Source organism: Zonotrichia albicollis, chromosome 1, assembly GCF_047830755.1.
Source record: "Zonotrichia albicollis isolate bZonAlb1 chromosome 1, bZonAlb1.hap1, whole genome shotgun sequence".
Lineage (NCBI taxonomy): Eukaryota > Metazoa > Chordata > Aves > Passeriformes > Passerellidae > Zonotrichia > Zonotrichia albicollis.
In genome coordinates, this window is record NC_133819.1 from 55,509,405 (window position 1) to 55,537,212 (window position 27,808).

The 27,808-nt window shown below is 38.4% G+C and overlaps 2 long non-coding RNA genes across 3 annotated transcripts; one reads left to right on the forward strand and one right to left on the reverse strand.

The window, feature by feature from the left end:
• Window positions 1–274: 274 nt before the first annotated feature.
• LOC113459263 (uncharacterized) lies at window positions 275–15,611 on the reverse strand. Its single transcript, XR_003380357.2, has 5 exons — window positions 15,282–15,611; window positions 15,124–15,194; window positions 13,784–13,843; window positions 1,852–1,937; window positions 275–454 (listed from the first exon to the last, which is right to left on the reverse strand). It is a non-coding gene; the product is annotated as an uncharacterized LOC113459263 (long non-coding RNA).
• On the forward strand, window positions 3,536–27,808 carry LOC113459271 (uncharacterized). 2 transcript variants are annotated; one of them, XR_012577154.1, is made up of 4 exons: window positions 3,536–3,667; window positions 22,618–22,723; window positions 25,755–25,832; window positions 27,197–27,808. It is a non-coding gene; the product is annotated as an uncharacterized LOC113459271 (long non-coding RNA). The 2 variants fall into 2 exon arrangements; XR_003380366.2 differs by lacking the exon at window positions 3,536–3,667 and adding an exon at window positions 5,356–5,492.

The window sequence follows — 27,808 nt, forward strand, 5'->3', positions numbered from 1 at the left end:
CCTGTACATGTGTACACATATATATATATGGGTTTTTTAAACATATGAATTCTATAAATTAAATTCAATATGCAATGCAAGAGACTTAAAGATCATGATTGCCTTAAACACTGTTAAGATCACTGAAGGACTTTGCCCACTATAGCAAATAATATAAAGAAGCGACTGCTCACTTCCAACCACCCAAGCCCAGCCTGTCCTCCCAACCCATTCCCCCTACCGGTCCCCTCTACTTTTCCCACCTATCCCTAGTATGCCTTCTGGATTCCTGGAATTTAGACTGCACCTGATGGGAATGTCCGATAAGTTAAAGGTGCTACTATTGTCCACTTACCTCAGGTCTATGGAGAAGTAAGCAAGGGTTCCGGAGAAGAAATTGTCCACAAGGAAAGCCAAACCCAGCAGCTGTCCTGAAAATCAGCTCTGCCTGGGTCCCACACGGGGAGGCCACAGCCTGCAGACACATTTCACACTAGGGGACTGCAGTGTTGCAACAGATCCTCATTGCAAAAGACAATGTAAAACTCTCAGCAACACGGGAGGTGTTTGGCTGTTCCCACCTGTACCTGAACGTATATTAACCCATTGGACTTTCTCTCGTGAGAGCCCCTTCACTGAGAAGACCAGAGGAAGGGCAATGGGACATGGTCTGGATCCACGTGATGGTGACTATCTTTCTCATGCTCTTTCTCCCCGCAACCCCTCTCCCCCTTTCCAATTTGTTTCTCTCTCTCTTTACTGTTAAATGCTTTGTAAGGGCAATTTTGTCAATGTTCCTTGCAAACTTTACTAGAAAGTCTGACACTTTTATTATTTGCAGCAGACCTTTGAAACTGAGCAGGGAGAAAATCCTCAGACTAGAGAACTGACTTCTTTAGCCCCATGAAACCACTAGGTCCAGGTGGGCTGTAAGCTCATATGCAGGAATCATAATTTCCTGCTTTTTAAAAGCATGAACAACTTAGGAAAATAAATGAATAAAAGTAAAAACTTAAAGCCTATTTTGAATGTACACTATTAAAGATGAGAAGGCAAGTAGCTGACAGAAATAAATGCCAGAGCTACAATTGCCTATGAAACCTTCATTCTGTCTACACACCAGTAGGCAGGTAGTTTTCACAACAGCTCAGCAGAGGTGCTTGTTTATAGGAAATAATATTAAGTGTTTAGCAGGATGACTCAGGCTTACTGTAATGGACATATATGCTCCTTTTGGTTTGCCTTTTATTATCTGAATTTATAATCCTTTTAGGACAGGACTTTTCCTGAGATACTGTCTGATTGAGATAAGTAAATTTTCATTCAAAAAGCAGAAAAGCTGTGCAATCAGGCATCCCAAACTGTTAATGAACGATGGTCTTCCTTACACTTCTCAAATCTTATTACATTTTTAACTAGCATCCATGACTGCCAAGCAGCATTGCAACCTGTGATAATGCATGTACTTAAAAACCTTACTAGAGCTCTTTCCTTATTGAAATGAAAGGTAATTTTGGATTAAAAAAACACAAAGCAAAATAAACAAACCTAAGCTGGTACCAGAATTAAATGTTTATAGGAATGAAGCAGAAAAATGCTACTTTCTAGGAGGAAAAGGGAGGCATAAGGATCTTACAGCATTGATCCTGAACTTTTTCCGCTAATTTAGGAGTCATGAAGAGTCCAACGTCTATTTGATAGACATGCCAGAAATTATTTTTCTGAGAGATTAGGTGGTATGTGCAGTTACTGAATCACCTAGCCTTCCTGCTTTTTCTTGTTACACAAAACTATATGCATTTTTCACTGATTTGAAAACAGTGGAACGTGGATAGCTATATATTTTGAGGGATCTTGACCATGTCATTTTACCTTGAGACAAGCTGGAACATTTGAGGTCTTATACCCACAGGATCAATTTTCCCCTGAGAGTGCTGGAGATTCAATGGTGGAATTCCCTGCAAATAGAATAGGAATTTATAAAATTGTTTTCTGGATTCTATCCTCAAGCTTCTGTAAAAGTGAAAGGCACAGTTAATTTCATCTTAGCTGTAAAATGGTGCTGAATTCAGATAGGGCTGTAATGATATTTACCCAAAATAGTTTTGGAAAACCTGATGTTTAAAGAACAATTTTTTCAGTGATGAATGAACAATTGTATTACTTCTAGCTGCAGATCTACTTTCAGAGTAACTGATGTTTCTCATCTATAAAAATCCATTGTAATTGTGTTTTTCACCAAATCTGCTGATCAAGCAGACACGATGGTGTTATAAGATGTAAACTTCTTAGGTTCTTAACCTAACAAATTCATTTCCCATATATAGAAGTATACAATTAAAGAAGTAGAATCAAGAGCAGATTTTACTTACAGCTGCATAGAGGTTTTTATAAAATACATGGACACCCTCTTAGAAACATCATTGTCTAAAGAATCAATCAAGTTTTCCAAAATCAACATGACATTGTGATCTGCTGTAAATAGAAGTGAGGCACTTAAGTGTAAGATGAAGTAAACAGTACTTTCTGTATTAGTACCCCTCATGTCTGAGCAATCCCAAAGGAGTTGTGTAAATCCTACAGCTTGCCAGCTCCCTTGTCCACCAACCATGAAAATCAGTGCTCCCTGCCACAGTTTGAGTATCCAGTGTTGATTTTGAAGGTAGCCACTCTGTCAAGTGATCTCACGTAACAGGATGTGCAAAGGAAATTATATATCTTTTGGCAGCCTGAAGTTTTCATTTCAGTCCTTTGGCTGGCTGAGGACTAGTTTGAATCTCCAAATAGTTTAAATAGCCACGGCCAGAAGGCGCTCAGAAGTTTGGCAAAATCCCTTTCCTAAGAAGGGAGCGTGGCTTGCTGATCCTGATTCCTGCTTGTGTTTCCCCTCTATTGTGCTGGTTGCCGTATTAGCTTTCTATCTAGCTCATGCTCATTGCTATGAGCCTACCTCTTTAAGCTCTTGAAGTGATGGGAAAAGTTCATACAGGGCATAGTTTGCAAAATGCTGAAACAGTCAGTGGTCAGCAGAAACAGTACTGAAGATGCACATATTTTTTTAAGTTAGAAATCCTTTCTTTCTTCCCATGGCATTGTTCCCAGTGTTAGACAATACGTATCTGATGTATCTAGCTTTATTTTGGTTTCTTTCTGATCATGTTTAATTCAGTTGCTATTTTTTCAGAAATACATATAGCAGTTCAAGTCTTCTTACTGCATTGTGTCTGGGAGAGAAAAAAAAAAATTGCACTTAACAAATTGTTCAAAGGCATACATTCTGAAGAGTGTGCTATGGTATGTTCAGGCTTTTATTCAGGAATTTTGTGTGTGACTTGGGTTGAAGTGAGCTTTCTGCCTAGAGAGGCATGCTGGAGTCTGCATTCTGCATTTGGACCTGTAAGACATCTTGCTATGTAAAGCCATATAGATAAGATTTCTCTCAAAAGGGTACTTTGCTATGAATTTTGAAGACAGCTGATGTTAGCAGATGGTGACTAGAATAGCCATCTCTCCCAGTATTTCTAAATCCTTAAACAGTGTGAATACAGGCAGTGCAGTAATGATTTGGTAAGGCAACATAGGAAATATATTTGGCATTATGGCATGAGGCCAAATCCTGAGAGATTCACAGTTCCTGCACTATGTCTTGAAGGCTGGGTGGTGGAAGAATGAAATCTATGATGCTCAGGTTGGTGGGGTTTGGAGTAAATATTGCTTTCCATTCAACCTGTTATTCATTTGCTTCTTGTGGCACAAAGTGACGGTAAGGTTTTTTTTGCAGAGACTCTGTGAAAATGCTCTTACTCCCACAGAAACAGAAATCCTGATTATGAAGAAGACATTTGCAGTTTGACCTGGTTACGTAAAGTGGTAAAAAAAAAAAAATTCTTTCAGAAGAATGTGTTTATTTTTTGGCAAAAAACTTTGTGTTTTAAGCGCATTGTAATGAAATTTAATTCTGAGAATAAGGTACTTAGGAAAAGTAAGATCTTTAAATCACTTCAAAGAGATTTGAAAGGATGATTCTTTTAAAAATTTCATATATTACATAAAATCAAAACTAGAGCAATTCTTTAAAAAATTATTGATTTAAAACAAATATTCACTGAAAATTTTTCATTGCAGAACATTTTTTTTTCTTTGCTTTTTTCCATATCTGTAAGAAAGAAAATTTTAAAAAGGGATCTTTTCTTCAAAGAAAGGAATGTCTCAGTTTGCCTTATGCATTGAAATCCCTATAGCACCTGGCTTAAATAATAATTTCCAAAAAGCAAACCTCTTTCATCCATATATTGTGGATTTGCAGTTTTCACTTTTAAATCCATTTCTATATTATTTACAATAATATAGAAATTCTATTCTACAATAGAATATTAGAGGTTATTAGATAGCCTATGCTTCTTATTTAACTACCGTGTCTGAATTCTTATTTAACTACCACATCTAAATGTTTCTACATGCTCCCCAAATATTTTTATTTCCTTTAATTATCAGCAATTCTTGGAAGGAGAGGTTCGGCCTTCCTTATACCTTCAATTCCATTTTGCCAATCCCAACACAAAAAAGATAGCCTTTGTTTAAAAGTTTGATGTTCTTAATTAGCAGAATTGTCAGACTAATTGGAACGCCAGTTAGATTTGGCAGGGCTATTGTTATTTAGAAGTGCTGTGGTCTAGTGTTAACTGCTATTAAACCTTATAGCTTATGAAAGAGAGGGAATAAGGAAATATATACACACACACAATCTCAATTCTCTTCCATTTTAAATTACAAGAGTTCATAATAATCCGTGCTGTCAAAATGTACTTAGGGACTGTTTAATCCATGAAGACACCGATGAAAAGTTAATGACTGTTTATGCACAAAAGTAATATTATGGAATAAAAACTATTTAAATGGCTACATTCTGTCTGTGGCTGGAAAAAGTACTCAAAGCACCATGGATTTTCATTTGAGTTGTGCAAGAGAAATCTACTTTATTTTACTTTCTGTACTTGTTAAAGTTACCTTGAGCTTCTTACAGCACATGGCAAATGGAGACCTTACAGCATTGTATGAACTGAAATTTAGCTTCAGTGCCTACTTGTTCAGGGAGTGTTTCACGGACAGACGAGCTATCTCTCAGGTTCCCATGGTGAGTTAGATGTACAATGAGAAATACACTGAGAACTCAGCAACTTTCACTCTCTGCACATGTGCCCTTCCCATTGACCTAATTCTAAATTCTGAGATGATTGTGGAAGGAAACAATTTTCTTCTTCAGACTCAAAGGAAAATAAAAAGATCTCTATTCAGACTGTGTACTTAAAACATATGTTCCTGACTGAAACTGTAAGGGACCACCTCCCAGAGGTGGATGCTGTGAATATTGCTGTGAATATTCCATGCACACTGCTACCACATGCACATAATAAATAAAATTTATATCTGCAAATGATTATATCTACAAGTAATTAGGAAAAGGGGTGCTCAGGCCGCTAGAGAACCACTTGAGAGCCTGATGTGTCCAAGTCGTAAGTATAAATATAATATTTCCATTTTCTAAGCAGAAATATATTTTCCACTTTTATGTTTTCTCCAGCTGGGCTGATTGCCCTCTCAAATATCTTACCAGTGATAGATTGAGGCAAGAGTGATGGTATTGATGATTATCTATCTGGGGCAGCAGTGGTGTGAGGTAGAAGAGGGCAGACAGAGGGCAGGGCAGAAAAAGAAAAGGTCAGTAACACTACTCCCTATGGAGCATGTGGAGGTAATGCAGCACAGCATAAACATTTTCTGCTTCTCTTCAGCCCAAGTATTTCAAGTTTTATTTTTTTTATTCAAGTATTTCTCAATTTATGTCACAGCCTGTTCACAGTCTGATAAAATCAATCTAGACCTAACTGCACTTGCTCTTCTATTCCAGAGAAACTGAATAATTCATTTTAGATGTTTAAATTGTAAGTGTGTGGTTGAAAAACCTGTGCCTTGATTAAATCTTTTGTACTAACACTTTATTTAACCTTTGTTTATGTAAAGCTAGAGTAAAATATGACAAATGTGTCTTTGCTCTTACAGAAAAAAAGGTATGAATTTACATGATTTATATAGGAAAAGGGATTTAAGAATCAGCTACAAACTTAATGTTCATAGTTCATATTCTATTATTGCACAAAGATAAATTCAATTCTGGATAATTAAAATGCTGAAAAAGAGAAATAATTAAGATACTTTAGGAGAAGTTAACTGATGACAAAATCTTTAACGGAAAGACTGTTTCCTTTCAGCTTTTCACTAAAAAGGTATTTCTCTAAGTGTCTGGCAATGATCTGTTCCTCTCTACTTTGTACATCAAAGCAGGAAATATCAACTTCTGAAATTTAAGTGCAGTTTTTTCTGTTGAAAATACTGTGAGGGAGTATACCAGCAAAATATTTCAATATTTCATCATGGCTGGGATTGAAAACAAACAGGGAATTTTTGTCATAACTCACTGAAAAAATTCTCTAATTTCATTTTCCCTAAATATTTCAAGGTACTTTGCAGCCACAACGTCATTTTAACCTGCAACATCACAGGTTTCTGCCTCAATTTGGTACAGTGAGGTATCCCCCAACAGGTTGAGCAAAGAACTTTGAAATACAATAAAAAAGAGGAAGCCAGCCCTTTTTCTCTCCAGTAGGGATGTAGTGGTTTAGTTTCACTTTTCTCACCTGCACTAGTGTCCTGCACACATCTCTCTGAAGCACTGAATTGCTTCACACCTTGATTTGTATTAGAGATGTTTCTTGTTGCTGCCTTGGGCAGCTGTAAACCAGTGTCTCAGCCCTGGGCTACCCCATTGCTATATATCTTAATATGCCTCGAGTGTGGTTCCTCATACAGATACCCTCTCTGAGCTGTGGTGATGGCATTGAGTCACTGTGGGAGCAGAGAGGAAAGCAGCACGCTGGTCCTGTACGAGAGATGAACAGCAGTCTCAATCTGCTCCTCGGGACATCTTGCTACTTGGGAAAAGGCATCCTTGTGTTTGGAGTCCTGGAGGCAAAGAGCTGAGGACATGGAACTTCAGTATAGAAAAAATACTTTCTTATTTTGCTGTTATTTCCCCAATCTTTTTTTTTTTTTTTTTTTTTTTGCTTAGGTGGTTTGCATTTACCATACTTATTAATTCTATTGTTTGCCTTTAGGGCTTCTCTGGGCTTTTTCTCCACCATTAGTTTGTTCTCCTTTTTTCCCCCCAATGATTTTATATGTGATCTTTATGTTAATTTAGCCTGATAGTTGTCCTCTTGTCCATTGTGGATGCAATTGTTTCTAAAGAGATTAACAATATCAATTAATTTGTTGGGTACAAAAGACCATGTGTATTATGCTACCTCTATTGCTTGATCACTGAAGTGATCAAGTTTTCCTTGAACATTTTTTCATTCCTTTTGCATTCTAGCCTTATAAGGAATTAGAAAAGAGACTAAATGAACTTCCAAGAGCCATTCACTCCCAGAAGACAAAGGACCACATAGACATATAGTCCACAACTCAGAACACAGTAATTTTTGGTGTTTGTTTAGATCTATGATCATTCTGATCTCATATATATTTTCCAGCATTAGCCTTTGATGGAGAGAGACCCTTAAAGTCTGTACATGAAGGTTAAAAAGAGATTACTCCTATTAAATCTCAACCTGTTCTCTAACGGTTGCTGAATTCTGAGAGCCCTGAAGCATGACCCAAAAAGCATTACTATAATTAACTGATACTGGTACTCTGATATGCATATCAATTCCTTTTTCCAAACATACATTCTGGAAATCCACTTCTTGTGGTAGTGTGTTGTCTAGCCTAAGTAGACTAATAAGCACAGTCCATTTAGGGTGTTTATTTATGGGGTTTTTTTTCTGTCTAAACCTCTAGTGTGCATGAACAAATCAGTTGCATCTCAGCTTTAGCAAAACAGAGATGTTTTAGCCATCCTTTTGCCTTCTCCTCTATCACTGAGTCTTTTAATCCTCAATTTAGAATGAACAGACTTGTTCAAAACCCATCAAAATCCTTGATGAATTTCTGGCAACCGTTGCTGTATTGCCATAAGGCTTCCTAGTCCTGTGCCCTTCCTCCAGACATCACTGAGTCAGTACGCAACCAAGAAAGAGACTGCAAATAAACTCAGCGGCGTGGTACTTATTCTGTTGTACTGAGGCCACCCATCCTTCCCTCAGCAAGGGAGGGAGGTGGATCTTTACACTTTAAGAAAAATATATTTGAAAACAGTTCCCCAGCACTGTCCTCATGGAAATCATTCACTTGGAAGCAGCAGAGTGACATTAGGCAGGTAAGGTCCTCCTTCAGTGCAGGGCAAAGGAGAGGAGCATCACATTGTTCTTGTCCATGCTTTGCTCACATTAAATTATTTTTGAATAGAATATTAATAAATAGTGAAAAGTATATAGCAAATATACAGCTAACAGAAGTCAGTAGTAAGTATGCTGCTTTACTTGCCAACAAAAAGCAAAAGTGAAAATGTTAACATGTGAATGATGCTCTCTGTATGAAGAGGTGCCATGTTCCAAGCATAAGTGCAAACTAAACCCACATTTGTGTGAATCGCTAATTACAAGGGTGAAAACACTGTCAATCTTAACACTCATCTGGGTTTCATCTTGGATACCAAATGGGTCTTGCTGTTCTATATGTTAAGAAAAGTCTTAATTTCACAGTCCTGACAAGAGAATGAATATCAGTCAGAAGTAAGTGAAAGGGCATTAACATATTATGATGGAACTTTACTAGCATCACTTTTTTTTTCACTGTATATAAGTATTCTGAACACAATGAGAAAAAGAAAAAAGAAAGAGAAGGCAAAAACGGAGACGAAAAAGAAAAAGAAGGCCAAAAAGAAGGTGGAAAAGAAGGTGAAAAAGAAGGTGGAAAAGAAGGTGAAAAAAAAGGTGAAAAAAAGAAAGAGAAGGTGAAAAAGAAAGAAAAAGAAAAAGAAAAAGAAAAAGAAAAAGAAAAAGAAAAAGAAAAAGAAAAAGAAAAAGAAAAAGAAAAAGAAAAAGAAAAAGAAAAAGAAAAAGAAAAAGAAAAAGAAAAAGAAAAAGAAAAAGAAAAAGAAAAATCTACTTCAATTTGCAAAATATGCACGTCCTATTGAAGCTTTCTAATAAAAAGAAACCCATCAAAGGATGGGTTTTATCAAATATCTTAAGTTACATCTCATGTCCTAGTACAATTAAAATTTAAATGTAAAACTTTAGAGCACACTACTGACAATCAGAACATTACCATCTTGTATCTATTCATTATTTAAGAGGCACCTTTTTAATTCTATTAAAATCTTCACATATTAATCTCTGAAACTTTGTAGACCTTAAAAAAAAGGCAGCTAAAAAACTCCCAGCAGGTGGGGAGGCCTGCACTCTATAACAAATAATTTGGACACCTTTTGACTCCAGGATCCCACAAATCTACAAAGAGCAAAGGTGGTTTGATTTTAAATACATTTTTAAATTTGCATGATGTTTAATGGTATAGCCATTAGTGTATATTAGTATTTCAAACAAAAATGACAAGTGTTTGAAAAATAAATTCTGTCTTTGGCTGTTCTATAAAGTGCTCTTTCAATTTTAGCTATTTTAAGAGGTTTTTAATTTTCCTTTGTTTCCTAGAGCCTAAATCATAAGACTTCAGGTTTTCAGTATAACAGTATTTTATTCCAGTGTTTGGATAGGAAAATAAATAAAAAGTAAGCTATCCTAGAGCTTCAAACTATGAGAAAAGTATACAGTTCAACTTCTGGTTGAATCTAGAATGATACAGGCCCTTGGCATTTAATTACCTATAAATCTTATTTATTGTTTCAATTTAAAACATAAACATTTGCTAATACTTTAGATTTTTTTTTTTTTTAAATAATGGAAGACTATGATATGTGAGTTGTCTGAATTTCTGGTAATAGAACTCCTCTGTTGACTTTTACAACAACTTTGACTGGTTTGCAACCTACATCTATAAGGCAGGTTAATTTAAGATACACTCAAACTCTCAAGAAAATGCTCTGTAGACGTTTCACATTAATGGATACAATGGCACATGACTGTGGGGCAAAAAAAGTAAGGAAGATGAAAAAACCTGGGAGCTGTGGAAGATTTCCAGTTAGCCTGAACTTGCGTGACAGAAAAGGGTTCAGTTTGCTTAATGCCTTTCTAAACTGCTTAGGAGAGTCTTTGGCTCCAAGAATGCCTCTAATGAACTGCGTGCTACAGCATTGCTGGTAGTTGGTGTAGCTTCATTTGATGAGGGCATTATTTTTTTACAGCCAGGTGTTGTTGGGCTTATTATGCTATGAGGATGGATTTTTTCCCATGTTCTAAAAAAAGTAAAACATACAATAAGCCCCACCTTCCACACTGACATTCACACCTTGTCAGGCTTTGGTACCTAAGGTTCTATGAGCATGATGTCCTGTGTGCCATTGCTGGGGCATTAAATCAGTGCAGGGAACTCGCTGCACCTTGCAGATATTGGAGTGGGGAAGAAAGACTACAGATCTCCTGAGGCTGGGCAAAACATCTGTAGAAGGGCAGTGGAATGGCAAGGTAAGCATTGCAAGGGCGAGGTGGTGTCACATGGGGAATTGAAAGTCCTGGTGAAATGGAGTAGAGACAAAGCAAAATTCAAGACCAGGGAAGGGTTCTGCAAGAAGTTTCTTTTTCAGCTACTCTCCATTTTCCTTGAACAACCCATTCAAATGTGATCTGATGAAGCTGCAGAATTACAGAGTAGACCCAGATTCCTGAGATTTAAGTACAAGCCCTAACAGAATTATATGGCAGATCCAGATTCCTGAGATTTAACTGCAAGCCTTAACAGAATATTCAGGTAGAGCAAAGTGAGTGTTTTCCTCATATTATCTTTCATGGATGTATAAACAGCATTTGCTGCAAAATGTGTCAGTTATGGAGCTCAGAGTCACAGCCTGCAGCACAGCAAACTGGCTTTTCCTGGAGCCCATAATGTGATAATTAAATTGCTAACAGGCACCTTAGTGATGGCATTTGCTGGGGATGTGCAAGACTTCTTTCAATCATACCTTTCTGAAGGGAACCTATCAGTAGAGTCAGAATCTGGGTTTTTTTAATATATTTCCTTCAATTAGTACATTAAATTTTTATGTGGAGTGAAATGGGACAGGACGTGTTTCCCTTCCACTGCACAATGATTTATTACCCCAAAAAGACTGCAGAACTAATTAGCAGAGTAATTAATTAATATAAATTTGCATATTTGCATTTGCAATTAGTGCAGCCGACTGATTAGTCTGAAAATGGGAAGTTTGTCTCATTAGATGTTAGTGTCTGCTGGACCGGAAAGCGGCTGCCAGATGAGGCAAAAAAGCATAGAATAAGCAAGAGTGTGTGCGCGCATACGCGCAAGCTCATAATTGTCTTTTGTTGGAAGAACGGAGTGCAAATATGTGGTCTAAGATACTAAGACTGCAGGAGGTTCTAATACTCTTTTCTTGCTTTTCATTCTTAATCACTTTTTCTGCCTGGTTTTCCCATTCATTTAATTCCTGCATTGAGTCACTGCAACCATGAAACTCATTGATGGTTCTGTACAGTCAGATCTTAAGGCAGGACACTTGCTGCAGATCCCCTGATTTTGGTGCTGCAGGGAACCTGCAAGAAGCCTTCTTTCTGTGTGATTGATGGGACAGGGCTATTTCCCATCTTACTAGTTACATTGTGTAATCAACTCCTAATGCTGAAAAGCCAAACTCACTGCTGCCCAGAAAAGCCCAGGAGAAGTGATTAGCTTTCTAGGTTGCTGTGCTACTGTATTTTCCTCCTTGGACACAGTTGTAGATAAGGCTCTTGGTATGCATCTAACCAGTCTTTCCACTCTGCATACCTGAATGGACAGCTATTGTCCCAGGTTTCAGTGACATTTGAGAAGACATTGAAGATGCTGTGTATGTCTCTCAGGTGAGATACCCAGATGCCAAAAAATATCTGTGGGCTAATTACCAGTGCTCTTCTCAGAGTGTCATAGCAGAGCTAGTTTTCATGGGGTTCAGTGGAGGACTCCTAGTACCTTTTTGGGACACTTTACTTTGCTCTCTCCACTACATCTAGAGGAAATCTTCAGACTTCCCCTACTGAGACTGATCCAATTCCACTCTCAGTAATCTCCCCTTCAAGATTACTGAGAGTGGAATTGGCTGGCCTTAAAACAGTCCTCTATAAGTTCACTGGGTCCTTGCTCAAAAGCTTTGATCAGATTTCAGCCAATGGGTGCCACTTTGACACTGGTGCAAGTGTTGTGAAGATTGAAATGCATACTGTTGTTGATCACTTGCCATCAGGACACACTTAACAGTACAGTGAAGTTCAATTTCTCTCTAGCTCCTCTGCAGCACTATAGCAAGTCAATTTCCTTCTTATTTTTAATTTTTTATACTAAGCTTAAAATTTTAACTACAACTATTAGAACTATGGTACAACGGCAGTTATACTTTCAATAAAGTATAATTCTATATTGTTCCAGGAACAAGCTTAAGCTAATGTACACTTTACAAATACAAATATTGTACCTTTTGGTATACCATCATTAGTTTGTAAAATCTGAGTGCAAACTGGGCTCAAGTCTACAGGAATATATTATAAACTTTAATCCAATATTTTTTTGAGATTTGCAGATGCTAATTACCTCTCAAGATGCCCCTTTCTTATTAGAGGTGTATAACATAATTCAAAATGTAATCATTGTTATGAAATGAGGAAAGCCCTGTTTTTCCTTTGTATACCTACACCAATGTACGATAATTTGTTATTATGATGACTGTGTGGGATTGCAAGCAAAATTATTCTTTTCTCCCTACCAATCAGTAAATTTTAATTCTCTGTTTACTACAAAAATTCCGATATATACCATCAGTATTTGAGAACAATTACCAAGGGAGAAAATATTGTTTTCTAAAATATTATTATTTTCAATTATGAAATCCAATACCAATAAGAAGGAATTTGTGAAGAAATATTTGATGAAGAAAGAACTAATATGGGTAAAGAATGCTATTTAAAAGAATCTTCTTACCACTACAGATGAAGATATAAGTTTTATAGTCATCCTTTAAGAAGAATATATTTTTAAAATTCTATCATAGTCAATTACATCATAAACAATCAGCAGAAAATATAAGCATAAATAAAATTCGCCCCATAGGAATGTCATCTCAGGCAATAATCAAACCATTTGTAGGATCAAATAATCAAACTGACTTTCACCAAATTCATTATTATATTTGAAACATAAAGAGATTTTCAAGCACATTCAGGACCAATAGAGGCAAATCATGTCTCATGCCCCATTCCCACAGAGTTCTCTGTCTGCACCCTTTGGCAGTCTTTAAAAATCAAGCCCGGGCAGAGAGTCATTTGGACATGGATGCATATGAGGCAGCTCTGGTCTGGGACTATAGCACTGTGTTATGTAGGTGCTCACCATCATGTGGGATGTGCCTGTTGGGGTGGCATATTAAGGGACTCAGCACCATGAGCACACAGCTATCCTCCTGGCAGGTAAGGATTGCTTGGTACCCCCTCAGCCAGAAGTGCAGAGAGATGTGGGCTCTACTGAGCTGCTCTTAGTTTTAATTCACAGGCAGCTGTGAATTTGCTTTTGAATCTAGATTGAAGCATCATTTGCCTTTATTTGCAGCTTTGCATTCTGACACTATTTCCAATTCTGACTGTCAAAACTGTGATAAAAGAAAATAATGCTCTGGCCATTTAGGGAGATCCTTTTCACCCTTACTTACCTCACTGTCCAAATGCTGACTCAACAGCTGAGAAATTGTTCACCCTCTTCCTAAACTTCCCTGTAAAATAGAAAAACATTCTGTTTTCATGAGGTCCAAATGTTTCATTACACCTTTACTAAAAGAGTAAAGCAAAAAGCAACTCTTTACCAAAAGAGTTGCATTTTAGCAAGGCTGTTTGAGTCCAAAAACAAAGTAAATCATTTTGCAGAAGCATGACGCATAAGCAGACAGAAAAGCACAGGGTGTACAGTGCAGTTGGTGCCTGCAGTTGGAGAGCACCCCCAAAGAGACTCTAGCAGCAGCAGTGACACAGCACTCTTCTTGGCTACAGCACATGGCAAAGAGAAGGATAACAATGTAGCTAGCTTCCTAGTCTAATTAGCTGCATAGGGCCAAAGGAGAACCTGTGATATTCAGTTTTCAATAAACAGCCGGGGAAAAAGTATTTTATATTTATGAGACATAGGAAGGACAAAAGACAGCTTCCATTTGGATTCCACTGATGAAATACGGAATTTTGCAACCCCAGTTGTTGGAGAACTATGCAAAGAGAAAGGTCAGGATCTCTCTATGTGGTTGACATGCTGTCAAATAAGTCCTAACACAGAAAAATGGTGTCACTTCATAAAAAACTTTATACATGTGGAATCCATTCTATATCAGAGGCAAGTAAAATGATATTTTTCTAGCAGCTAGGAACTTTTGTGTCCAGAAACATGGGCAAAACTGGAAACTGCAAAAATAAGTGACCTCCCAAGTTTCTGGTACTGACAACTAGGTATTTCAGCAGCTACTTTTATGAGTGAGATGCAAAGGAATCTCAGTGTCTTAGAAAAGGGTGTGATTTAAAGTAGTCAAACCTCTAAGGTGGGTACAAAAAAAGACAGTCTGGACACTTACTGATCCTTGCAAAAGAATAAGCTCCCTTTGCAATAGGCTCTATTAATATCAGGACCCTGCAGCGTATTCTGAATATAAACTGCCCACCCTGGGCAAGGTAAGTGGGACTGGAAGAAGAGATGAGCAGCCACAACATTTGGTAGGAAACACCTGCTGGCCTGTTATCAGTGCACAAGATTTCCTGGGAAAAGGGTGCATGATGCAAGACTGTTGACAGGAGGTGAAAACATACATGACAGTGTAAATGTATGTGACCGAGACAAGAGGGAATACCACTGCTCAGTCAAAATTCAGGAAGAATAAACTAAAACTGGGATTACAGAAGAATGTAAATTACTGCATAGCAAATTGAGAACTTCAGGAATCACAGATGAAGTCAATGCTGTAAAACAATTTCCCCTAAGAAATGGAAAGCCATGGGCTGGATGACTACCTACCAGTTAGTAATGGGTACCAAGAACAGCAGAAGTCAAAGGGTGTCCATAAACAGCTGGGATGAGGCAGCAATCTGAAACATGAAGGATGCTGTTGGGAAAGAAATAAAATATTTCATGCAAAAAAGGAAAGTCCCACCACAAGGAACAATTAACCCTACCTGAAAGGTGCTCTTGTGCAAGAAGAAGCACACAGTGAAAAGATTCAAAGTCTATATATCAGCACAGCAAAATTATATTCAGATGGAAAAAAAAAAATATTATTCTTGTTTTCCCTGAGGGTCAGGAGCTTAGTCATCCCATGTAGCTGTGCTATTACCACTGAAGCAGATCGCAGGCCCCTAGGGTACATTCATGACACACCCCTAGTATCCACATGGCCCAGACTTCTTTACTTCACTTTTCAACTGTGAGGGTGCTTCTTCAAAAGCACAATAGAAGCCGGGAAGAACAATTCCTTTAGGAGATTTTTCTTGACTGCATTTGTGTTGAGCAGCAGGTTCCAAAGGGGAAGGAAGAATTTAAAAAGTGTTGCAGTAGTGCCTACCAGGAAATAAATAGAAAGTGATGATGCAATCAGTCATTTGAAAGATGGAATAATGTCAAGAAGGTCTGTACAAGAGTGAGTTTCTTTTGCTTTGGAGAGAAAATAAAGTGAATTGTGCAAAGTGTATCAGGTTAAGTCAAAAGAATCTGTGGCCAGAGCCTGAAAAATTACTCCCAGCAAACAACTTCATATTGTACTATAGGATTTGGAGGCATATCCTCCCAATCAAATATTTCTCCACTGACAGATACACCATAACACACAAATTCCTAGATGTGCTCCACATGGCAGGGCTGTTGTTGTGGGAAACTTTTGAGCATGTGAGTTGGACCTAGAAAAGTAAGGCAGCAGCTTGTGTTCTCTGACACAGAGGAAAAACTCTGATGTTGAGTGATGACAAGGCAAGCCTTATATAGGAGGGGTCAAGGGAAAGCCAATTAAAGATGAAGACCACAGAGTTCAGCCCTGAGGAAAGACTGCAGAGTTTCCCAGCAACAGCAGACTTAACAGGAGACTTCCAGCAAAGGTAAAGTTTTCTTTTAACCTCAAGAAATTTTCTTTCAACCACAGCACCAGAAGGTATTTGAATGTGAAGACAGCTCACAGAGAAGAGCAGAGAAATCAAGGCTCTAGTCTTTCATCTAGGTCTTGCACAACCAATTCCCACCTCTCATTCTTGGTTAATTAGGTCTTGTTCTCATGCATATGCAGTAGAACATTTTGGTTTCCCTTCTCATCCACTGATGAGGCATGGTATACCGAGTCTCTGAAGGAAGGAAAGATCATGACAAAATGGAGGGAAGGAGTTGTCATTTCAAGGAGTTGAGGCTGAAATGGATGCTTTCCCTCTGAGTCATGAACATGCCTGCCATGGCTGAGTGTGCCAGTCATATATGCCTTATGTATGTATACCACATGCAGGGGAAAAAACCTTGAGGGGTCCAGAAATACTGGTTGTGGCAGAAGGAAGCTCCCTAACACAAATTTTTGCAACTTCATCCAAATCACACTGCCATGTGAGTTGGCAAGAGGTTTTCTAGTGGTCTTTTGTCATCTTGTGGGAGCTGAGTTTCTAGTTAGTCAAAGATCTGGCCAAAAACCAAGATAATTACACTTACCATTGTGATAGATGAGTAATGTGATGATTGACTCTTACAATTAACAGACAAATATCATGTATATAGGTTAAGAAAAGTTTTATAGATTTATAGTTATGTTGTACCCCCTTGTGTTGTTACCAAGGGACATCTGGCGTTGGGACATCTGGGAGGGTCAGCTTGTCATTATGGCAACACCTGACCTCCAATCAGGATTTGAGGAAGAGATCTCCACCGCTGAACAGTGAAGAAGGGGTTGATGAACAGAACTTTGGGAGGGGTTAAAGGGTTAAAAGGGAAAAATCTCCATTGTGTGGGGGGAGAGAGCACATGGCAGGGAAAATCTTTTGCTCCCAGTGCCGTAATATTTTTCTCTAGTCTTCTATTGTATTTTTGATAAGGTTTAATAAACCTTCCTAAACTATGAAAAGTGAGTAGCTATTCCTCACACCAGGGACTTTAAGGATCTTCTCTGGTGGTTGCTTCAGCACAGATGTTTAGATAAGTACTAGAATGGAGGTTCAGCTGTGCTCTACTTTTTTTGATGACGGCTGTGCATGAGAAAAGCTTTGCAGTGGTTTAGGTGGGAAGGTATATTGAGCATGAACCACCATACAGCATTTATGATGGCTAAGTTTTTGACTTTCAGCCTCCACAACCTGCCACTCTGGCCTTCTTGTGAGAGTCAAGACATACTAGGCCAAGCATGGCTGAATGTGTTATCTTCCAGCTTTGTACACCTTGTTTCCTATGTTACACTTGATTAAAGCAGCAGTTTCGGAGAGTAGAGCATTAAAAATGATGCTGTAGGTCTTTATACAAATGTCTAATTTCAAGAATGATAGAAAGACATATAGTACATCTTTCCCTCATACCTCTTTCTTCAAAGGGAGAAGAGCCAAAGAACCATTGGTAAAGCCACTGGTAAAATAAATTAACAATCCTTCCATAAGTCTGTCTTCTGTGTGTATCCCTGTAGTACTTGCAAATATTGACAGTGTTGTATAAATAATAACCCTAATTATTGTGCTGCAAAAGGAAAGTAATTTACTTTGAAACAGCACAATTTGAAATGTAGGGCAGCTATCCTACATGAATGTTGTGTTAGAAGCTTTGCAGACACACCATCCAACTTGCAGTTGTGCCTGAAGTTCTGATGCTGAAGTTTTTCACCATCAAAACTAGGGAACTCTTTTGCAAATATTTGAACGGACCTAAACTTTGACAAACCAAGTCTCAGACTGATAGCAAGAGCTAGATGGGATAAACATATTTTCATGCAGAGGATGAGATACGTCAGAGTGACAAAAGCATTTCATTCTATAGCTCTCATCCTCCCATGCTGGGATGTGATGGTGGTAAGAAAGGGCTGAGGGTGACAGAACCCCACATTTCTGGTTATTAAACACTACAAGGCTTTGTTATAAATGATCAATCAAAAGCCAAATTATAAAAAATCCGAAAAGATTTATTTACCTTTTTCCACAACCAAAATACAGTCCTCAAAACCACCACAGCCAAAGAGACAGCGTCAAGCCCGGGTTCAGAGCTGGGTGAACCTGGATCCGACCTCTATTGCATCGATTCCCCCCCGCCGTTCACGAGAGTCGCTTCTAGCAGGGATGTTTTATACAGTTTATTGTGCCCAAGGTGAAGGAGTCCAAGTTTCTTTTGTAACTCTGCATATTCACAGTTGGTTCTTTCACTGGGCAGAGCTGGACAATCGCCATTTCCTGGTTGATAGCCAGCGCTGATCGAATCCTGAGAAGTCACGTATTCACATGCATGTTTCTGGTGACTTCGGCTATCTTGATCGATGTTATCAACAGGGCAATGATCGCTCTTAGGCGGTTTCCAGTGACTTGGGATACTGGCGATCATCATGTTGGGTGTGTCTATTATTGGGCTAAATGCTGATTGTTATCTGGCCGACTCCAGGAATTTTGGAGTATGCATAGAAGTCTGCCTCTCAGGCTGCTTGTGGTCAGACACTCGTTTGCATTTCACAACCTTTATAAAATACATTCTTTTATAGCATGAATTATTTCTAACATATATTACAGCTTTATAAAGCATTTGATGGAAAAATCATTTTAGGAAATTTCCTTTCTATCCTGGCTTCAGGTCTTCGCTATAATTTATGTGAAATAACTTTTTTTAAAGGAAATTTAAAAAAATAGTCTTGAATATTAACACACAAGTATTGTCACAATTGAGAGATTTTAGCCTTTGACAGGGAAGCAGTGGGAATGAGCAGTTATTGGGAGGATGCAAAAAACCTCTTCTTGAGGCAGATCTGATCATGGCATGGATCGGCACTTTCAACATCCAAAGTCCAACTTTCTGTTCAGCAATACACCTGGTGCAGGTAGCTTGTTTTGTATACTGCAGTTCAAGATGCATACCAAGCTCTGGGTGAGAGCCCAGAGAGACAAGAGGCCATGAACTGCCAATCCTTTGCATAACAAGGGGTGCAAAGGCTACAAGTCAGGTGGGGGAATGGACACTGAGAGACACAGCAGGAGCTAAAGACTCAAGAAGAGGAAGACTTTCCCACGTGCAGATTGTGAGGAGGTTCCTTTGTTGGAAGTTCTCCTCGGAGGCATCAGCTCCAGCCGTATCTTCTGCTACTGTGCTGGGAATAAATTGCTTTATGGACATCTGGGAAACATGTGGTCGAACCGCCAAGGAAACCTGGTCTGACTGCATGACTGGGATAGGTAAAGCGAGCGACCCATTGGCTCACTGCAGCCACCTACTGTAAAGATGTTTCAGTCCCAGCAGTCAAAGTGGGAATGTGACTGCTGAAGTGTCTGCCAATCGTCAGAACTGGATGTTTTCTTAACACTCTCAGGACTGGCAGGGATATGGGAGCCGAATGTCCATTAATTTTCAAGAATGCTGAGGCTGTACTAATAAGTCACAGTGGTTTGTTTTTTTTTCTCTCTAAATAGTAAATGTTGCAAGAAGACCCTCATATATTTTCAAAATCGGCTGAGGACTGTTATGGCCTAAGTACTGGAAAGGGATAAGCAATCCAGGGTATTTACTGTTTGAAGTTGCCAGATTTGAGCAATCAGTTGGGAACAGAAGAAACTATACCTAAAGTCATGTGGACATGATGTCTTGCAATTAGCAGTAAAAGTTTAAAAAATAGGTATTTTTGAAAAACTCCTTGAGATCTGCCAAATAATGCCATTTTTTTCAATCACTGAGGTATTTCAGGAAGATTACTACCAGTTACAGTAGAGTCAGGTCTTCCAGAGTTATATGAACACAATAAGAGCCTTAATTAAAGACACAATCAAGAAGAAGAGTTCCATGGTGTGGAAGAATTGTTAGACATATCTGACTAGCAAATATAAAGTTCACTGTTTAATACATACATTGAAAGTGATTATCACAGAATGTTCCAAGGACTTTCTCCCAGTTCAGTGGCTCCCAGTTCAGTCTTCCCTTGAATGATCATTGCTCTTACCTTGTGTATATCCTTTGTTCTAGAAAAAAAGATGGGACATGTTGCACTTTGCAATATGTTCTTGCTACACCTATTTTTGATGACAATGTACAAGATAGATGGAAAATCATTCTAGCGAGTATTAACCAGCTATATGACTATGCTTGAATATGCAAAATATCTTCATTGTGTTATCTTGCCGGAAGTGGGGGGTGTAGGTTTCTTTCCTTTTGCTCCTTTTCACTCACAGAATTTCTTCCCATAACTTGCTAGGAAGCACTAATGACTGAGCATTTAAGAAACAAAAGAAGTGATCAAGCGCTGAAGAGGAGAGCGTCTGGTCGCACTCCTCTACTCTGGGAGTTTCTCTCCAAGGGGAGAAATGGGCAGGTAAAGCACAGAGCTGGGGCAGCTGCTACCTCTCTCTCTCTCTGGGCTTTGGAGGAGGAGGACGGTCAGAGCTGCTGCATGGGGAAAGGAATTCACTTCCACCGCCATAACCGAGCCCGAAGCTGCTCCTTCTGCTGTGGGGTGAGACTCTGCTTGCTAGAGCAGCCATCGAATTGGGACCTTATTAACACCTGCCTCACTAAAAGAGGGACCTATCACCATTTGCCCGGGTGCCTGGGATCCTGAGCTCACCTCTCCCTTCCCTGCTGGGACATCCCGCAGTTCCGATTACTGCCACAGAGCTTCTGATACATCTCGTTGACCAGTCCGGGTTTTTTGCTCATTCCTGCTGCTCCAGCGTGGTGCTCCTATGAGTCATGCTGTGGGACCGAGATGGACTGCCCCAGGGTTTGCAAAGCAAAGCTTCTCTGCCATCCCTTCCCGTCTAGGGCAAGCCGCCATTACCCTCTGCCACTCACACTCACGCCAGAGCGCCGCCTGCAGCCGCAGGGGAATCACCGCACCTGCCCTGCCCACCGGGAGCCAACAGCGCCCCTGCTGGCCGTGACCGTAACTGCACCCAAGGGGGAAGTGCTGCGGCCAAGAAGGCCGGGTTCGTGGTTCTGTTTGTTGTTAATGCTGTAATTGTTATTGGTTGTTTGCTTTGTTATACATAGTAGTAAAGAGCTGTCATTCCTATTCTCGAATCTTTGCCTGAGAGGCCCTTAATTTCAAAATCCTAAAAATCTGGAGGGAGGGAGTTCACGTTTTCCATTCCAAGGGAGGCTCCTGCCTTCCCTAGAAGACACGTGTCTTTCAAACTAAGACATGTTGCTAAAGATACAGTGAGTAAGGCTTGACATTTTTGTAGATATTAACTATTTATTTAAAGGCATTAACAGGATGTAAGTCTTGGATTTATAAATATGCATATAAGCTCCAGAATACAGAATGTCATAATTAAGTTAAAGACAGAAAGAAGAAATTTGAGTATTGTCTGCTTCTGGATAGTATGACAGCCTCCACTCTACTGAGACAAGGCAAATTTACTATAGCAGTAGCTTTCAGTCAGACCACATTTGTTTTGATGTTCTGTTCCAATAAACTTATTTACAATACATATATAAAGAGTGTGTAGGAGAGACATCTTAAAGTACTAGAGATTCCATCTTTATGCATACTTCCACAAACAAACTTTGTTTTGTACATGAAATTGGAGCAAACCTACTGGGTAGGCAGTGTAAGAAGTCCACTCACTCCTATGAAGGTGGGCTCATTCCTTAGTATATTAGTGTGGCTCTGAGAGGTTTTCTGCTATGGCGTATGGACAGTTTTCATGCCTGACAAAGTCAATCATGTTCTGGAACAACACAGTGCTATGGGATGTACTACATATAACATGAACAGGATGTGGGAATCCAGGATCTGAATTGCTAATGTTGGCTTCAAAACGTATTCGCAAATATTGCCCATTTTATCTGCAGTCTTGCTTCTGAGGCTAATGTAAAAATTTAATCCCTGAAAGGTAACTTTCAGAGAAAAACATGAAATATTGTGAAAATTCCTGAAATACATGACATCTGACATCACCATGTTTAAGCTGGCTCCACAGATTTATACTGGTATATACCTACAATATTTTTATACAACATTATTTAGAAAATCTTGCACCAAAAAGTATGTACTGACATGTTCTCTGTTTTTTACTTTCTTTTACTTTTGATTTTAAAAGGCAGTGTGTCATAAATGTTACCTGAAGGCCAGAGTCTGAATTCTTGGTTTGTATTTAAGAACACCACCAATTCCAGAAGAGTCAGGCTTTAGCTGGAGAAGAATACTAAGTCAATCTGAGGGAACAAAAATTAATTATCTACCAGGTTAATGTACCCCAGAACTTGAAGACCAGTTCATATTGCCAAATGTTTAATTTTTATTAATTGAATTCAATAAATTAAATTAATTTAATTTTTTATTTTTGAATGTTTAATTTTTAAATTTCTTTGCAGGAATTTGCTGATTTCATGTATGCCCAAAGCATGACTCTGAGGCCTAAAGTATTTCAGAATATCCAATAGCATCCATGACAATGATACGTGAAAGGAGGCTAAATTGGTAAGGAAATAAAGACTGCTTGTATAGGCTTTTTCTAATGCTTATTCTTGTATTGCCGGGATAATTTTATTCAAGTATCACAGTATGAAAAAAAAAATCTGCCCTGGCAATTGAAACTTTACATCAGGATAGCATTCATTTTAATAGAGCAAATTACAAGAAAATGTTGAAAAGCTCAGACTGGAAAGTCCCAGGCCAAACCATATACCTCAAGACAGAAACTGATTTTAATTCCAAGAATAGGTAGCTGAAAAAGATCATTTTCATAGATTAATAATTTTCAACTTGGTATTACATATCTGGAAGAAATATACATTCCACTGGTTATGCATTGATCAAACTTTTATTGTGTCAGCTGTACTTCATAGACATGAGAAAGTGATTCAAGCAAAACAAAAGAGTATATAAAAGCACAACTCTAATAGTTTTAAATCCCAAAGAGGCAATTGCAAGTTTGATTTGAGTCATGTGACTGGACTACATTGGAAACCTAAACACTTTACCCATATTAAGTAGGTGTGAAAGCTTGGACAAGGACTGCAAATAATAAATCCATCCTGCAGTTTTGTTTGTAAAGTACCACTTTTTTAATAAGCTGGGAAAATACAGCAATAAAATTCACACTAATTCATGTGTAAAAGGTAGTTTAACAGAGCTGAAATGTGTTAAAGCATCTCTTTTTAAATAATAAAAGTTGAGCAATAACTAATAATTTAAAGAAACTAACTGAAAAGTGAATTACAGTAATGTTGCAAAAGGAATAATTTATAATTCTTTGAATGAAAATTCTTTATAATTTGTGAATGTGTTAAGGTACAGTATATACAGTGTGGTATATTTAGAATATTTCTTGGCCTATAAAGAAAAGCCTGGCAATTGCAGTATATATTTATCTTTGCTTGGTGGCTAAAGAGAAGGGTAAAGGGCAGGGCATCACAAGATGCAACAAACCACCCAAACAATGACATAAAGATGGACCAAGGTTTAAAACCCTAATCATGGAGATCGCAACTGGCTGGTGAGGACAGAGGTGAAGGAGAAACACTGTTACTTTTGTGTGCACTGTATCCCAAAAGCAGCTTCTTCATTCAGGGTACATGTGCAGGGTCTTTACACTCAGATAAACGTGACATGCTGAGTATAAACTAGTTCTGTGGGCTACTTCACTAGGTACTCACATTTCTGGAGGACAGTTTAACCCACAGAAACTACTTCAGACTGAGATGGATCATCACTCTCCACTGAGCATTGAGCCCCACTATATGGGCGCTTTCAACGGCACATCTTCATTTTAGGTGTCTAAAGTTAGGTAAATGAGTCTTTCCCTTGATAGATATAATAGAGCTGATCCAGCTCTTCTCTGCTTTTTCTCAGGTGCTGGGCTTAGAGGTGGACAGAGCAAGTTGAGGTAGTTCCTGGGCTGTTTGTACCAGTTTTGCATGTGTCTGACGTAAATTCTTCCTTGTAATTCTCTCTGGATGTAGTAAGGCCTAGGCAAACACCGCTGTTTGGAGAGGAGAGGGATGGAAGGAGGTATCTAATTATGCATCTGTTCTCCAACATTTTGGATCCCAGAATTAAAATAAAATTTTAAAGAAATAAATAGAAAAAGAAGGCAAAAATAGGCAGATTGTGAGAAATAGGTAGTAGGACAAAAAAAAAAGTGATATAATTTTAATTATTTGCTTTCTCTTCTGGAAAATGTAGGAACATTGGAAAAACCAATAGAACCTGTTTGTAAGAAAGATCAGTTCTTACTGTTCTGATCTAACTCCCTCTAATTCTGGGGGAAAAAATGTCTTCTTGAAATGTTCCCTTTTGATAATTTTGAGACAAATATTTTACTCTTTTATAATTCAAGACAATTATTTTATTACATTATTTAGTTAATTTATAGTTTAAAGTGTGAACATTTAAGAACAACAGCAAAAAAAGAGATAATATTATTTATATTAAATATTTTAACAATTTAATATTGGGGATTTCTACTGATTTTTATTCTTGAACAGCATGATTTTGGCTTTTTACCAAAGTTCTGAAACTTGTGGGATGGGAAATAAACATCTGTGGCAGGGTGCTTAACATCTACAAAGGTATTTGGCACAAATTATAGTCAATGCTGCACTTTGTCAGATTTTGAGTGTACTTTGTTGAAATGGGTTTCCTCGGGACCCTGAGTTTGCTGCTTCTCTCTGGTAGAGGCAGGGCCAGAAGAACAATGTTATGTACACCTTAACATATTTAAAGCCACTTTTCCTGAGAAGTATTCTTCAGACTGTTATTTGGTATTATTTTGGCCTTATCATTTGAGGATATGGCTGTATGGTCAGGTAGTGATGTGTGATGTGGCAGATAGAAGAGTGTTTCATGCTTAGCTTGTCTGAAGTTGCTTCTGCGTGTATTTAACATTGGTGATTAACACATCCACCGACAGCACGGAAGAAACCAGGGTGGAAACCGCAGTCGAGGTCTGCAGGGATATCGGTAGGCCCAGGCTGAGGTGTTACGAACAGGACTGGTGCCACCTATGGGCACGCAGAAGAAGGGTAACAGGCAGAGCTGGGGTGTACTTTACTGACGGAGCACCTCAACACTTGCTGGATTTTGGCAGCACGGTTGATTTGCTGTAGTATTTGTGCAGTTTATAAACAGGTGGTATTACTTCATCTTTCCCTGTTTTTTTTTTTTTTTTCTAGTATGGACATACTACTGCTCTAGCCAATGACTTGGTAGCTGCAAAATTAAATCAGTGAATGTAGATGATTGAAAAGGAAATATTATTAAAAAAATTGTTTCCTTCAGAGCTAAAACCCCCAAACATCTACTGCTTCACATATTTACACTACAGCCAAGAGGTGGACTCCATGACCTGATGGGTCCCTTCCAACTCAGCAAATTCTAAGGTTCTATGATAAAGAAATCGTATTCTATGATTCATAAAATAATATTCTATGATTCTATGAGAAAGGAAGCTACAAACATGCTGAGGTGAGGGTCATGTACTTAAGTTTATATATTTACTTTGTAACAGGACCAAAATAGAGCTAAGAAACTGAACTGCAGCTGACCAAGAAGGAAAAACAAAACTTGAAACCAGAGTACGGACACAGTGAGTAATGAAAATTTTAAAGGCTCCTCTCTTCTACCTTTTGCAGTCATATTATGACTTTTATTAGTATTAAAAACTAAAAATATCTCAGGCCAAATAAATTACTAGTATGACACTTTTTTGAAATTAGGTAAGAATAATGCAAGAATCCTCACAGACTTGACTTCTAGCCTCAGGCATTAGTCCTACTTACGGACTTTATCCGTTTCTGTAGATTTTAAATCACATTGTCTTTTCCTCTTTTCTGTAAAAGACCTAGAGGATTATTGTCAGTGTAAAGTGTATTATTGCTTTTGGGATAAGCTGAGAAAAAAACAGTCAATGTCAGTCCTTTTGTGAAGTTTCAAGCTTTCAGTCATCTCATGTCCACTCTCATCTTCAGTTGATGAAACTTTGGTCATGATTTTCCTTTATTTATCTATGACTTTTAAACCAAATTCAGGCTACTGTTTTGTTGGTGAGGATGAGTAGATATCTTCTAGCTTGCCAAATAAGAAAGAGTGATCCTCATATCTGTGATAAGCACAAGAGATAAATTTAGTAGAGGTGCTGTTAAATATCATTGACTGAATTTAAATATTCGCACATAGATTAGCTGCCAGTACAAAATAAATGGCATGAATGTTTAATCAATATTGACCATTCCTACTGGTCAGATACTATCTTCTTTGTTTAAATACAGAGTTAAGCATGCTTACTTGGTACTCTCTTAAAATTTGGACAGTTTTAAGCAAAATCAAATTCATACCTTGGTGCATAATTAGGAATGAAAGATAAGAGTGTTGAATCTGCACATCATAGGTAGATACATACTTTACAGACTCTAAAAATTATGTTGGGGCTTTCAAAATGGCTTTCAAAAATACATTTAGTCACTAGAGGGAGACACAATCGTGTATAACAGAAATCTTCACAGTGGACAGGCAAGTATCAGTCAGCTGAAGTACTACTACCCAAGTGAAAGGATGCTGATGTGGTAAGCACCTGGGGACCATGGGTATTGGAGACAGGGCAAGAACCCTTCATGGATCTGCCTGATCCTCCAGAATTGCATCAGCAATTCCTTTTCAAAACCAATATGACCTGGGCTGCAGTGAGAAGACCACCTTCAATTTAAGTGAGTAGAAAAGGCTTTTACTTCATTTTCAGCCAGTGCTGGTCTGTGCTACATTTCTCATCTTTCTTGAGAAACCTGCTGGGTATGGCTGAATTTCTTGCCCAGGGTAACTTGACTAGGTGGAGAAGAGGAAGGGCAATGAAGAAAGCAATGTGTCTCCTTGGGAGTTTTTCTACTGTCAGAAGTGGGCTAGCACACCTTAAAAGTTCCTAACGTGTGGTGCCAGTAACCACTATTCCCTCCACAGCTGCATTTGGGGAAACCAGTGAGGACGTGCAGAGCAGGCTCCTGGAACATTTGTTGGCATGGGTGGGAGAAGACCTGCTTTTCTCTTGGTGGAAGACCCTGCAGGGGACAATCTGTACAACTGTTTGGCTGAAGAAAGTGGCATGCAAGACTAAATTGGCAGGGTCTCATCTCAGTGATTTACTTTAAAATGAAAGCTAGGGTGCAAACATTAGAGGCAGATTTTGTGCCCACTGGAAAGTGATGTGACCAAACAACCAAGCCCAGCGTGAAGTTAGCATAAGTGTTATTATTCATCCAAAACCGAAACAGAGCAAACCAAAGGCCCTGTCTACGCTGGGATCAGGATTGGGCTAGCGTTAACCATGTTGCTGCTGATAAAACCACAGCAATATCTCTACATCTGGAGTTTCTGTTCAGTGGTTATACATTCTGGGATGCTGTTTAATAATGTATTAAACTAGGGTATTGTAAAGGTGTGGTAAGCAACATTTTGTTTTACCATTACATTAATAATAGGTGTTATTTATTCTTTATTGCCCAAAAATACTTTATAGACGTGTTAATACTGCCTCCAAATAAATGTTTATGGAATCATTAATTCTGGTTTTAT